The following is a 15,480-nucleotide window of genomic DNA, read 5'->3' as shown; positions in this document are numbered from 1 at the left end:
AATACTGCAAAAATAAGGAACAATTACTAACAAGCAAACCCTGCATGGTCAGCATAAGCCAGTAAGTCCAACCAAGCGAATCATGTGTGAATCTATTGGAGCTCGAGGGTTTTTGTGGTACTGCGGCGTAATGTGTGTGTGGCGTCTCTCTGTATTCGCCAGGCGTACTATTTGCAGTCGCTATGGTTTCTCAAATCGTTTGTAACCCTTTGTAAACTAGTACAGCCTGCAGCATAATCAAGTACAAATGGGCCCAAAACGTTGCCCCTGGTTTAGGAGTTATACTAAAAGTCTTTTTACACAAAAGCAGTATGTAAAATCAAGATTTAAAAGACAAAATAGGGGAAACATGGTAGCATGTGCTCCTCGCGTGCTGGACGCCCTCCTCCGACTCACTCACCAGACGCTCCACAAGAAAAAACAGGGTGAGCACCAATATGCGTCAGAGTAAACCCGTGCGTTACCGGAGGAGCATCGTATCGCCTGTATGCGGGGCACGACGGCCGCTCTACGACTCGGTCGGCTGAGCCTGGTTTCGTACAAACTATGTCCTCAACTACCGGCTTCGATGGCGTTCACGACCCATCTTATATGACTGACGGTGGGGGTCCACAGCACCAACCCGGTCTGTAGTGACTACGGTGGGTCACGTAAGCACCTCCCCGGTTGCATAACACGCGTGGAGACCCAAAGAACCTACCCGTATCCTCATGACTTTTGGTGACGATCACAAAGCTTAACCATTCCTATTCACTGTCTGGTGATGTCACAAAGCATCAACCCATTTTCTACATAACTATCGGTGTGATCACAAAGCATCAACCAATTTCTAATAATATCCTGTGATGATTACAAAGCATCCACCCGTTTCTAAAATATATCAGGTATGACCACAAGCTCAACCCTTTCGAATACTCTTCTCATTCACTCTACTATCGCCCGTCTCATTCTCTCCCCCCTTAGAGTATTGCATCCCCAAAGTTCCTACTCATAAGCAAGTGCATAACAAGTTTCTACTCTTCTTAGGTCACTTCTCAATGCACAATTATTGCTCATGGAGGGTTCATTTCCGCTAATGCACTTATGAATGCCACAGGCAATGTTCCAAGAATTAGGTTCCATACCATACTTAAACCTCTATTAGACATTCACGACAACTCAAGTGCATAAATAACCTCTACTATAAACAAGTCATGTCTTTCTCTAACCACCACATGGGAGAAACTCCCTCACATAGCCATATTCCTGCCAAGAATCACCTCCGCAAAGGATTTCTCAATATCCTTCATTCCATCTCAAACTATAAAACCTCTCAACCCCTCTCACTTTATACTTGAAAATTATCACAATCCAAAGCAACAAGAATCTCATTTTAAGACTCAATACCATGCATATAACATGTATATCAACATAAATACATAATGCTATCAAAAACCCTAATCAAGAAAATTCTCAAATCTCAACTTGGGGTGGGATTACTTACCTTGTTATGGAGAATCTCACTAGCTCTCCTTTCTTTGGTTTGCTTGACCTTTTCCTACTCTTAAAAACAAAATGACAAACCCTCACTACTCTCAATAGTACTTAAAATCACAAAGCTTCACAACCAAGAAGAATCCTTACCTAGGAGCTATAGATTGATTTTCTACCCACAAACACTCCAAAGCCCTTTAAACTCCTTGAAACAAAAGAAGAGAATTCACAGAAGTAAGAAAGGAGAGTGGCGATGGAGAGGAATAAGGGTTTGCAAAGCCTTAATTCCTTTTAATGAATTTATCACAAGCATTCTCCCATTGCCCTTACTCGTTCCTTGGGAATCCCTCTATATCCTTGATTAACTACAAACCACCCCATATCAACTATTCTCTCATGAAAAATTCCTTACATTTTACTCCCCACTTTTCCTACTATTAGGGGTAGAATGGTCAAATTTCCCCTTAGGGAAGAAAATATCTAAAACTTAACAACACTTTGGTTGGCAGCGCACGTGCGATGAAGCTTCTGTCGCCGCGACGAACTATCTAGCAGCTTCCCGTGTCTCACACCCTTCGCCGCGCGAAGATTTCTTCTTCCCCCGGCGAATCCTAGACACTGAACTTCTTTCTATTTTCACCAATTTCAGGGCAATTAGTCCAACATATCCCTCAACAAAGGTCAACAGAAACAATAATACCATAAACCAACTCAAATAAGCAACAGAAGAAACATTAACTATTACCTCAAGCGGGGCCTTTACTCCTTTCTAAATCCTTATGGTTGTGCTAATCCTTTATCATTATTTCCCTTCTCTACTAGATATAACTTTCTGTATTCTTTTTCCTACTCAACAATCCTAAGTTCCTGCTATTTGTCTGTTCTAAATTTTCCTGTCTCTTTCAAACATGTTTCTAATTTTTTTCTTTTCTTTATATCTCTAATTTATTTTCTATTCTCGTTGGTTTCTATTTTCTTCTTTCTTCTCTCTTCTCAGAGTTTCATTTTCCTTTCTTCTCTATTCTCATGGGCTTTCATTTTCTTTTTTTTGGCTAATCAGACACGCAATGAAAATAAACTTTTAATGTATGCCTAACTGCATAAGATCAATGCACATGAAATTTCTATGTCGATTAAATGATTTGTTTTATCTTTTTGAAAATTCTTTTCCTCTTCTTTCTGAAATTCTTTCTGTTGTTAGTTCTTATTCTATTTCCTTTCTTTCTTAATTCTTTTTGGGGTTTATTTCTTGTTTTTTGGGGGAGGTTTTGTGGGTTCTTAAAAATTTAAATCTCATTTTTATCTATTTGCTTTCTTCGAAACCTCTTCTGTTTTTTATTCTGGCTTGCGCCCAGCTAGCTGAGGATAAGGATTTGGAATCCTGGCCATGTGAGCGTATTCTGAAATTCTTTCGTCTGGTCAGTCCTTATCACATGCACTTCTCGTGGACTGAACATTTTGCCCTTCGCACTTTATACCATCACTCTTACTATATTTTATTTTTCCTAAGATTGAATGATGACCATGCATAGGGTATTATTTTAGGTTCAAACACAATTCCCTTCCATCTCGTAAGGAAAAACAAAGCATCTTCAAACTTCGGCTCTCTGAATAACCATGATTTGATTGTAAATCTTCTAAGAGGTTTAATAACCATTAGCTTCCATTTCTTCAATAGCACATACGAGCTTCTTCCCGTCAACCCTGCTTCACATAACACTAACCCAATAATTTCTTTCATAGTTCGATGTCATTCGATGCTGTTTCTCCACATTCTTCCACAGATCCAAACACCTATCGCAATCGTCAACTTTCAATTGTCAATTTTTTTTTTTCCCTAAAGTTAAAGACAGTTTTATATTGAATTGCAAGAGAAAGGACTGGGAGAATTAAGTGTACCTAGAGAAGTTTGAAGAGCGGATGACCAGCCCAACGTTGAGGTTTGGTCCATCTCCATCATGTGAAGTATTTCAAGGGCAAGAGTTTATTATTAGCCGTATCAAGGCTTTGAGTGCTGGTGTTGTGATGTAGGGTCTCAACGAGAAGGGGAAGAGTTGTGTGTTTGGTTGAATTAAGGGAGAAATAAGTTATATGGTTTTTGTGTTTAGGGCTTTGGAGAAAAGTTTGTACAAAAGGGATATTACGTTATGTAGTTGGCCGGTACATTACATCTCCATGGTTCTTCCAATTTGCAAGAGTTCCTGAATTTATAAGTTGGCCACATTTGGTTATTCACATGTAACCTTCTAAGGTTTTAAGGTGCTTTGGTTCAGGGAATGTGGATTACTGAAAAGTTAGATTACCTTGAAGACTACTAAGAATCTTAGCAAACGGTGTTTTGGTTAGTTGGAATAAATTAGTGAGTATGTTTTGATTAATATGTTTGGTTGGGAGAATAAATTGTGAGTATGTTATTTAATTACTGAATTATCCTCCAATTAAATATTATATTATATTATTTTTTCAAGATTGATTATTTTGGATTATATAACCCCCTTGGCATGTCCAAACTTAACAAAAACACCACATAATAAAAGTTTGGAATCACACAATGCACCCCCACAAACCCAGCCCCTGCTGCCATCGACAACCAAACCGTCGGTTGCCTGTAGCAGCCACCTAACAGCACACAGAAGGCAGCAAATTGCCTTTGTGCGCCTTATGGACATTCCGGAAGGACCATTTTTCCGGCCAAAGACTAGCGAAATTGTCCAGATATGACATATTTGGCTGTATGACGTCAGATATCCGTCGATCTATGTCATTTGACTCTATCGACGTGCCGTTAATGTCTACAGATGTGGCTGATTTACAACCCTCCAAGATGGGTCGTCAAAATGGCCAGATCTGTCACGAGCTAGCCCTTTTCGTCTATATCGCTTGTCGGAAATGGTCATATCAGGGCACGACTAACCATTTCTGGCCTTCCGTGTGCCTTTTCAAATGTCCTTGTTTGTTCTTTGCGCCCACTGTGAATATAAATCTCGATAGTACAGTTTGTATTTTAATAGTCTATGGGTGAGAAAGTTAACAAACTATTATTTGGGTGGGAAAAGTCGTTAACTACCCTCGATCCCATTGATTTCCATTTCTAGGACTTAATATATCAATTTGAAGACCCACATGTGATTGTAGGGACTACAATTGCAAGCATTATTTTTTGAAAGCATAGTAAGAATTATTTTTTCTTGCAGTATAAACAACACTTTTGTAAAATTGGATAGGAATTGGAAACAGTTACAAATATTTGTTTTTTTATCTGTCACAAAATTTCCTTCATTTTGGTAATTCTATTTTGGTATACAATTCAAGTCACAACAAGAACTTTAAGTTATGTCATTTTACACTTGCTATTGTTCACATTTGAATTTGTAGTAGCTTAAAAGAATTTGTAAGCTTTATGCTTTGATTACAATTTTCAAACTTTTTGCCTAGGAGTGTAAGCTTTAAACTTCGTATGCTCATTTGTCAATATAATTTGATTGATGTCACTTTGGCTATAATTGTATTATTTTACTGGATTTTATCTTAATAAATTTTGAGTTTGAAGTGGTGATTACAAAATCACTTAAAGGAGTTTGGATTATACGGTAAATGGAATCAAGAGTGTTTATGTGTGTTGATATTTGGAGTTGTTGGGAAGCAGAATGAGTGCAATGCAAGAAAGATGAAATGTCACTTTGAGATTTTTAGATTTAGCCCAAAATGTCACTTTTCAAACCTAGGGGGTTAAATTGATATTTTTATATGTTTTATTTTAAGTTTAACCCAGCTGATCACTGCATTTGCATCCCATTTTGGTTCTTTTAGGGCTAAAATATCATATTAAGTTTACGGTAAAGTATATCTGCCTAGTTTGAAATTCACCTCATCGTTCGACCGGATTGTCTTCAGATTTGAACTGGAGCAACCCTATTTTGCTAGTTGTTTTGATTAACAGATGGCTTGTATTTCTAACACTAGTGCCAGGTCGTCACCTTAAATTGTGACCATTCAAAGCAACTAGTTTTTGTGTTTTTCAAACTCTTATTTTGGCATAACATATATTTGCAATGCCCCCTGCTAGCCTGATTCCTATTGTTGATTTTTCAGCAATTTAGACTAGCTCAATTCAATTCGACACCATCCCTGAATACCACGACCCCACTCTACAAAACCCTCTAACCTCCACTTGATAGCCTCTCTTCGCCGTGATCAGGTTAGGGTTTGTGAATAGTTAAAAGGTAACGGACTGGCTAGGGCACGATCACCCGTCGTTTGGTCATTTTTCAAAACAGTGGCTAAAACATAAACCTTGGGGGTCAGTCTTTTTAACTCAAAATTTAAGTAAAACATATTTTGTTCTTTTGTCTCTTTGAACTTGCTTTTTTTGAAGAATTGGTTAGTTTTACCCTCATGAAGACATTAAAGGGACAATATAATCTCAAAATTACAACATACTGTATATATTGTAAACCAATTAGCTTGCTTGAAAAATCTGAAAGGAGTTGGGCTTCTCTTTTCTTGAAGAAATATAGGAGGAGGCTGGATCACAGATGGGGCTGCATGTCTTGAAGGGCCAATCGTTGGTGAAAATAGATGGAGTCATGGTGAGCCCAAAAGATTATGGGTTGGACATAGAGGCCGAAGTCCAATTAAATAATTAAGCTTGCAAATTAAGCATATGCATTAAAATACAATTGTGAGGCTGCTTATCTATCCATTATCCTTTTCATTTTATTTTTGATCAATTATTTGAAATAACGTGAAAGAATAATTATAGTTACAAACTTCAATCAAATTGGAAGAAGTACTATAGGTTGACAACACGGAATTTTTAACAAACTTCAATTCTTGAAAAGAACCCAAATTTTGCAGTAATCCAACAACACTAAACAAAAATCTAACTATTTGTAACTTTGGTAATCTACAAATTCGTGGGAGCGGTGAAAATTAGTAAAAAATGAGCTAGCCCTTGTGTAAACTTACTAGGATGGATAGTTAATGTATTGCCCCATGACTAATTAAATAACAAAAAAATTCTGAGATTTTAAAAACTTCACTCACTAGTGATCAGAGTTGTATACATATTTGTGTTATTTTAGCTATTAAAATAAATACAAACATAATTCACTAAATATATATTCACTCTTTCAATAGCTTATTAATGATTTATTAATGGTAGATATTGTTTATATCAAAAACTGAGTTTTTAGTTAAACCAAGGTTCTGAAACCCAACTCGGCTGTCACTCCCAAGGGACGTTTCAGATTGCCTGGTCAACCGGTTAAACTGGTCTGCGGTGATCCAAAGTTTAAATCTTAAACACACCCCTGACATATCAGTAGTCCCTACTTTTGAATCTAGCCAAATACACCCCCGTACGTACCCTATAATTGATTTTTGCAACCAAAATTTCGATGTTCAAAATTCACATTCGACACTACTCACCTGAACATCTGATCAAACAATATTACCAAAAACCAACGTAAAATAAGAGCGAAAGAGGAAACAATAACTACGTACCTCATGTGGGGCGTTACACAACAGTTGCGGGAACAACCTGGACATTGGCTCCAACTCGACCTCCAACTGCTTGTCTCAAAAAATAGTTAGGTTACAGTCAAGGATCTTCAGCAACCCCTCCTCTAGATGCATGACGACTGCTATCCAGTGCATCTGTTTGACGAGGATGATATAGTATACTCTTTCAAAAACGGCCCAACTGTGACCATATTTGGGCTTTTCCCCCTGTACATACTGTATAATCCTGTTATCAAACTTAAAATCATCAGGGATACAGTCCAACTGTTCTAGGGCCAATCTTTTTTGCTTCGCTGCTCCTTTTGCTGCACCTCTAGCAACAACTTTTTTAATTAAAGTGCGATATGTCAAAACAAGCGTTTGGCCAAACGCCACATCAGTGATGGCATAGTTGGGATACAATAGATCACCATCACTAGTCTATTGTAGCCTTATCAGTGCCAATATCTTGTCGATGTGCTGCATCAAATAAAAACAACAAGATAAGTATGGAAAACATAGGCAAAAATAAGGAAAATTAAGAGAAAATAACTCATCTAGTCCTCAAGCCACGTGCCTATCATCAACAACTTTTCAAACCATTCCCAGGGACAATCCTCTATCTTACACTTTATATGGCCATTACTTCCTGGTTCATTGTAATAGGCATAGAAGAGTTTTTTCTTTTCCTCTATTGGCCTATACAAATCTACATTTGAGTCCATTTTCGCTTGCCCACTTCCTCCCCCTTCCTCCATTTTTACACCCCCGCTTCCTTCGCCTCCCACCTCACCCTCCTCCATTATCACTACCCCACTTACTCCACCAACCTCCTTAACCATCTCCATTTTTGGTTCTTCCTCCATTTTTTTCTTAATTTTCCTCTTCTTTACCTGTGTCATTGCTATGTAAGGCGATTTGACAAACTTGCTCTTTCGGCTCTCTCTTTTCAACCCAGTTTGCACTTCAACCGCCTTTAATTGTCCACCAACTTCCTCCTCCACTGTACCAACTTTCTCTACCAGCTTATCCACTTTCTCCTCCACCCTTTTTATGCGCTCTTCCATCTTGTCAAACCTGTCATAAACACCTATTGTAAAACTCTCAAACAGGCCGTTTATGAGGTCAACCACCTTATTCTCCAGAGGCTGATGTCTCGGTAAGGCGGTACTTGTTGTACCGGTTTGTTGACGCATATGAACCTCTTCTTCCCTCTTCTCCTCCTCCTTCTCCTCGGGCCTCCTACCGATTAGAGCTTCATCATCCTCAGCATCAACCACGTTGTCAAGCAGTGACCCTACAACTGCTGTCACATGCGTGAACGATCCCGCATCAGGCGGTCTATCCGTTCATCCCTTTCATCCTCCAGTGCTTTGAACGATGTGACATAGTCCTCTTCCGCTTCATCCCCAGTAGCGATGAGAAAAGGACAGACGACTCCCTACAATAAGAAACAAAATCAATCATATTGAAACAACATTTTAAATCAACTGCATATTCAAAAGCTTAATCCTTTAATCTTACCCTAGCCGCTTCAATCTCCATGTGTATTTGGCCGTGATCCCAATGGATACACCTCTCCACATGCCACCGCAATATCCTAGGAAATTGCTATTGCACATCCAAATTGTTGCTCCCCCCCCCCCCCCCCCGCCTTAGCGAAGACAAGGATGACCTCATACATCCAAGCCTACATTGTAAAAAAATAGTCCATATCATAATCCAAACACATATATTACAAAAAATATAACAAAAAACTATTAATATTTACCTGCATTGCCCATGGGAAGCCAAACAAATTGTACATGCTTGGTTTATCCTTCCCAACCCATTAGGACTACTTTAACGCCATGTCTCATTTTTTCATGATGTTGATGGTCCACTCAAATGATATCCGTCCCCACGGATAAGAATTAAAGAACTCCAAGTTGCTTGCAAACAACAATCAATCTTTCTCAATGGCTTTTGTTGAGTCACCAGCCAATAAGATCGAATGTAAAAACAATACCAAGCACACTTTTATCTTCTCTCCATCATTAAACCGAACTGTTTGTAGCCTATTCTCTAAAACCTATCCTGTAATAGACTTTGGCCCCTGCAAAACCTTCTTACGAAACCTTATAGCTCCCAGACTCTTCTTTATTGCATCTACCTCTGCCTTATCTGGCACTTCCCCACATCGTAAGCCCGTCACCAATGCATATTCTATCATCCCAAAACGTAGTGGCTTTCTGTCCACCACGAACCACATTTCTTTTTTTTTTTATTGCATTTTACTGAGTGCAGCAATATGTAATGCACTTCCTTTCCCTAAAACGCCTTTTTCCAATTTGTTCCGATTCTTAAAAACCGATTGAAACAAGTGTCTTCGAAATCTCTTGCACCATGCCTCATTCCAGCTAAAATCTCCTTTATTCTGTCAAAAACATCCCAACTCGACCTGACTGTCACCCTTGCAGGGAAGTAGGGTACTTTATTGCTTACAAGCTCCCACTTGTAGTCTCTATAGTTAACAGTCCACACAATCTGCACAATCGATATAAACAAAATGTCAGCAACCAAAATAAATCAAAACAACTAATAAACAAAATATCAACAACAAAAAATTACCTCTGTGGTCGCTTAAGCGATTTCGGATCGCTTAAGAGATCTTGACTTTGCCTCGTGCAAGATCTCTTAAGCGATTTGAAATCGCTTAAGCGAACTGAAAGAATCTCTTAAGTCATACAAAAGATCGCTTAAGCGATCTTATATCTAAAATGATTCTGCTTCAAACAAGATCGCTTAAACGATCTGAAATCGCTTAAGCGACTAAGAAGAAATTGAATCAATCGCTTAAGCGATACATCTTAGATCTGGACAGATGATTCTACCCAGTTCTAAGATCACTTAAGCGATCCTTTGTATCACTTAAGCGACCATGAGTAAAAGAGATTAATCGCTTAAGCAATACAAATGGTCGCTTAAGCGACAATAAAGAGCAATACTGCCAAAACAAATACGTACCCTTTCTTCGCCGGCCTTCTCGTAGCCTGTATTCTCGCCGACCTCCTTCTCATCACCTGAATCCTCGGAAGACTCCTCCTAGCCTGAATTCTTACCGGACTCCTCCTCCTCGCCTGCATTCTCGCCTAACTCCTCCTCTTCAGAACTGTTTTGCGATTCTTCTCTCTCTTGTTGTGCTGCCGTGGTCTCCTCTGCCTGTGGACCACCTTCACTGATCGAATGATCCACCGAAGCAGCCATTGAACTGCTTGCACCACCGGAATCCAGGATTCAAAGTGGCATTGGGTTTTTCTCCTCATTGTGAGTGTCAGCCACGGTTTTGGATTGAATTTGGTGTCAAAATTTGCATTTTCGATCGGAAACGTGGGCTGTATCACCGGAAATCACACAGAATCCGTTTAGGGTTCAAGAAATCAATTTTAGGGTTCAAGAAATCGATCGAAAATCGCGACTTATCGATGGACATCGCGACTGTATTCCGTTTAGCATTCAAGAAATTGATTTTAGGATTAAATATGGTGTGGAAATTTGCAGGTTCGATCGGAAATCGCAGTGTCTCCCTTTGGTTCAAGAAATCGCTTTTTGCCCTAATGAATTTCGATTAAGCAAGGTGAATAGGTGGGGCTTGTTTTGTAAATTTCAAATTTTAAAAACTTTCATTATTTATTTGGCCCACATATGTTTTAATCTTTTTATTTTAACCTATTTTACGTGTTTAATTAATCCTAACTATGTCACGTCATCTTCTCTAAATTAAAAAAAAAATGAAAAACATTTTCAAGACCATTTTCTTAAATCGAAACTTGGGATGGCCGGGCAGCTAAATTTTCTCCACTTGCTGGGTATAAATTCCCCACAATGTGAATAATTCAACAAAATTCAGAAGTTTACCCCTCTCTACTCTTAACGGCTACATTTCTTTCTCCTCTCTTCTTCTTGTCTCCAATGCCCTCAATCTCAGCAATCTTGCCCAAATTAACAAACCCTACTCTCTCTTCTCTCTTCTTTCTTCTCTCTCTGTAGTTTACTGATCGGAATCAACCACTTCATGCAGCCAAGAAACACAATCTTCAAAGAGACCCACTCAAGTGAGTTGCCATCTCCAAACCCTAATTCAAAATTAAAGTCATTGCAGAAGCAAAAAGACGAACTCACTTCTTCCACCTTCTCCGGCATCTTCCAAGATTAAGAGTCCGCTTCCCCCATGCCCGCCCAACCCACTCAAGCGCAAGCTCGCCACCCATACACTTCCCGAGAACATAATGGTTGTCAGGTGTTCAAGTAATTGTTTCCATCTTCTTCTTTTCAGTGATTATTTGATATTATGTTTTTTGTATTTTGACAGAATTTGGGGAAAAAGTGACTCAAGCTTGAGAAAATGTAAATTTTAAAGCTTCTGTTTTTTTACTGAGTGGAAAAGTGTAACAACTGCTGAAAACTAGTACAATGCATGCATAATTACAATAGAAAATTGGGCCCAAAACTTTCTTTTCATTATAAGTCATATGTCTTTTATACACAAAAAGTATTGTTTACAAAGATTCCTTTTAAAAGACAAAATAGGGGAAACAGTGTAGCTATTGCTCCTCGCTTGCCGACGCCCCTCCGACTGCATCAACACCTAGATCCTGCATCCACAAAGGAAAATAACGGGGTGAGCACAAAATAATGCTCAGTAAGTAAAACCCTCTATCTGTCTGTCCCCGTATGAATAACTCTTAATTCTTTCCTTATACTATTTCTGTTTNATTCATATCCTGTTGTTTGAGATGAACTAGGTTGGACACAACAGAATATAAACGTTGAATGTCATTTGTATAGAGAAGTTTAGCCTGACTCCAAATATCAACACAAGAGCGGTAAGATTTATAAATAGGGTGAAGGGGGGGATCAATAGTTTGCCATAACATACTACACAGCATAGCATCAATTTTAGTCCAGGAAGACTTATCTAACGTAATATCGGCAGCTTTGGTGGTCAAGTGATCTTCCAGACCTTGACCCATACACCATAATACGACAGAGGCAACCCATGATGAATAATTAGCAGTCCCAATTAATCGCTCAGTGGTGATGGGAGGGAGAGATACAAAAGAAAAACCACTTGGATTTGAAGGAGAGGCTGTTTTTGAAGAATCCATGAAGTCTTGAAACTGACGGAAACACATAAACTTACGCTTGCCGGAAAAACTGAACGGAGGGGGCTGCTGGAAAAACGATCGGCTCATGAGGGCGCGTGCAGTGGCGGCCGACGACGAAACCACTCGGGTTAGGACGACGAGGAGAAGATGATCAGTCCAGTGTTATTGGACCAGATTCTGATCGTTGCTGGAGAACAGTTGCCGAAAAAAAAAATCCGAGAAAGAGAGAAAATTTTTTAAATTTCAGATACCAAGCTCTGATACCATGTGGAGAAATATTTTTCTTGTATTTCAAAATGAGATGTACAATGAATTTATAGCAAAAACAAAAAACTAATCTAGGAAGTAATCTAGGAAGTAAATTGTTACATTCCTATTATAATTCTATTTCCTATTCCTATTATAATTCTATTTCCTATTCCTATTATAATTCTATTTCCTATATTACAATGAGAATAATTCTATTTCCTACATTACAAAGAGAATAATTCTATTTCCTATTTTACATTTCAACACACATTATTGCATTTGAGACTGTATTGTGGGCTGATCAAGTTCATAATGCGTCTGTAACTTGGCCAAGCACTGGGCCATATAATATTAAAGTTTTAATCTTGTGCAATATAATGTAACAAAGCCACCCTAAAGGCCCATCTGAAAGTATGTATGTCTAAATTAGTAATGTTCAAAGGTTCAAACAGTTAATCAAATTCCTGTTCCCTTATGATGTGCATCAGCCTATTCTTATTGTTTATCTGACATCTTATGCATGATAAGCTAATACTATAATTGTGCTTTGAGGTTCTATTGCATTCGGAGTGTACCATTTTTGTCTGTTACATGATCTGAATGTCCTGAAAAAGTTTGTAAACATAGGTGGACGATTATGGATGTGTTGACCTTAGTGGCCTTTTGAAAGTAACAGGTGGTTATGGAAAAAGTGGTATGATCTTAGTGACCTTTAATATTATTTTGGGGAAAATAAATTGGTTTATTCACTTGTAACATTCCTGTCTCCCCTCAATATCTGATTTTAATATGTTTGATTTGTCTCTTGCTTAAATTTATGATCATGCTTTTATGATGCGGGATTGTCAAACAGGAGGACAGTGTCAACTAGTATAAATGCACACGCTCACATAATGTTTTCACTTGTGTTGTTGAATCTCGATGCAAGGTAATAACCACTGCAATTTAAAAATGGGTAGTTTTTCTTTAAATTATGAGTTACAGATTGCATAAAGTGTTTCTCTTAAAGGCATATTAATCTGTGTCTATCTATTAGAATACTCTTCACCAGCTAAGCAATCTGATATTCTGTGCAGTTTTGCTCGTTATATCTGCTTCATTAACTTTGACGTAAGAGTAGAATCTATTGACATGCAACAACAACAGAGTACTTGAATATCTTTGTTTTTTTCATGAGTTTTGTTTCATTTCATTGTGATCGATGTTTTCTGAGTTAAACTCGTGTCTTTTAGAGCAAGGCAGATGGTATAAGCAGGTTTAAAACAAGTAGAATAAATCTTGTTGATCTAGCTGGGTCAGAAAGAGAGAAGTTAGCTGGTGCTGCCGGGGAACACTTGAAAGAAGCTGGAAATATTAATCGTTCTCTCTCACAGCTTGGGTACGTTTCACATGCCTTTTGTTTTTTTCTTTTTCATGATGATGAGAATTTGAGGTTTGCAGCAACATGGGTCTTCGTTATAGTTTACTTGATTCAACATCTGTACTTTATAAGGTAATCTTTAGATTCTGGTGTTTGTCACTTGAATCTACATCTTGGTGCTGTTTAATGCACTTTTTTTTATTGCATCTGTACAGCTATATAGTTTAGTAGAACAAAAAATGTCAATTTTGACCAAGTGTGTTATCCTGGTGATGAGACTAGAATTTAAAGAACTTTATGGTACTAGAAATGTAGAAATCAAATAAAAAGAAAAATGAAATATCGAAAAAGTGAAGTATTGTTAAAATCATATGTATTGTCATGGGAACATGCTAATGCAGTTCGCATGTACTGAGACTTATGCAATTTCCATTAAATTAAAAATTATAGAGAAAAGAACTAGTATTTGAAAAATATATCTAAAAGTTTTTTTTATTCTAGGTATATTTCAATTCTGTTCCTCATTACTTGAAACAATAATTAGCTTTCACACAATTGAGAAATACCTATTGCGTGCCAAATTATCGATGTAATTACCACTCTATGCACCTCAAGCGATGAATTTGTGTAATTTGCATTTTCGTAATTTTCATCAATTGTTGCTTAGATTGTGCGACTGGTTCATTATCGTATGAATTTGTGTTTGGTTGCTGAGAAAATTCAGAAACTAAAGTTTATTGTATATTAATTCTTATTTTGCTGAATTTTTCCAGCTAGCTAGCAAAGCATAATTAGTTTTGTTGTAGTATAGGTTGATTAAGTCAAACCTGATTTTCTTCTTCGAGAGCAGAAGCTTTAGTTGCTTATTTGGTCATTTAATCCTTACGATATGAATTAAATCATATACACAGCTCAACCTTCTTCCCAATCAACGTAGAGAGCACCAAAACTACTTTCTAAAATACTGAGATTTCTATATCTTTTGTTTGGCAGAATATGTATAGTTGAGATGAACATAATTCTTAAGCCTTAGGAAAATGAACTTCAGAAGTTTAAAGACACATGAGTACATCAATTAGACCTTAATTATCTTTACATGTAGTCTAAGCTTAGGAATATACAAGGATGCAATGCTTAGAGTAATTGTATGACAATTAAAAAAAAAAGCAGTTGCTTATTTGTTTAAAGCAAGGTTTTCATCTTCTAGTAATGTTCTTGAAGACTTCACAATTTTGTTTTTTTCATCCTTTTCATTTTGTGGTCTTTGTAAGTGCAGCTTCACTACTTTGGGGTTCTCTTAAATAGTCGAACAAATAATTCCTATGTCCTCATTAAAGACAGAGATGCCCTCATCTCCAATCTTGTTTCAGGCCTTCATTTGCCAAGGTAATAAGATTTACCTTCAATGCATTTACCCTATTGTAAGCTAAGACCTATTTGTTTCTCCAAGTACAGTGAGGAAATCAATGGAGACATCCTTTTTGTTTTGTATAAAGTATCCATCCTCCAATGCGAATCCATGAATAGTGACGGAGCTGATGTTCTTTTTGCTCACTGTCCTAAGCTCTTGCATCTTTCATTGGAGGCTTTGATGAAAACTCGAGATGATGACGTTTGCCTCAACTATATAGGTCTGTCACATTCTCTGAGGCCTTTTTTTCTTCCTTTGACTGTTTGGGTATTTTATCAATATCTGACTATTTGTGCTACCTTCAAAAAGAGAAAATTACCACTATTACAATCTAGATT

General features: G+C 37.7%; 1 pseudogene; it reads left to right on the top strand.

Moving 5' to 3' along the window:
* LOC116134689 overlaps nucleotides 1–15,480 on the top strand; it is a 43,618-nt pseudogene that overhangs the window by 17,623 nt on the left and 10,515 nt on the right.

Source organism: Pistacia vera, unplaced genomic scaffold (genome assembly GCF_008641045.1).
Source record: "Pistacia vera cultivar Batoury unplaced genomic scaffold, PisVer_v2 Contig290, whole genome shotgun sequence".
Taxonomy (NCBI): Eukaryota; Viridiplantae; Streptophyta; class Magnoliopsida; order Sapindales; family Anacardiaceae; genus Pistacia; species Pistacia vera.
Note: the sequence above shows the minus strand (reverse complement) of the source record. Positions and strands in the feature narration are given on the sequence as shown.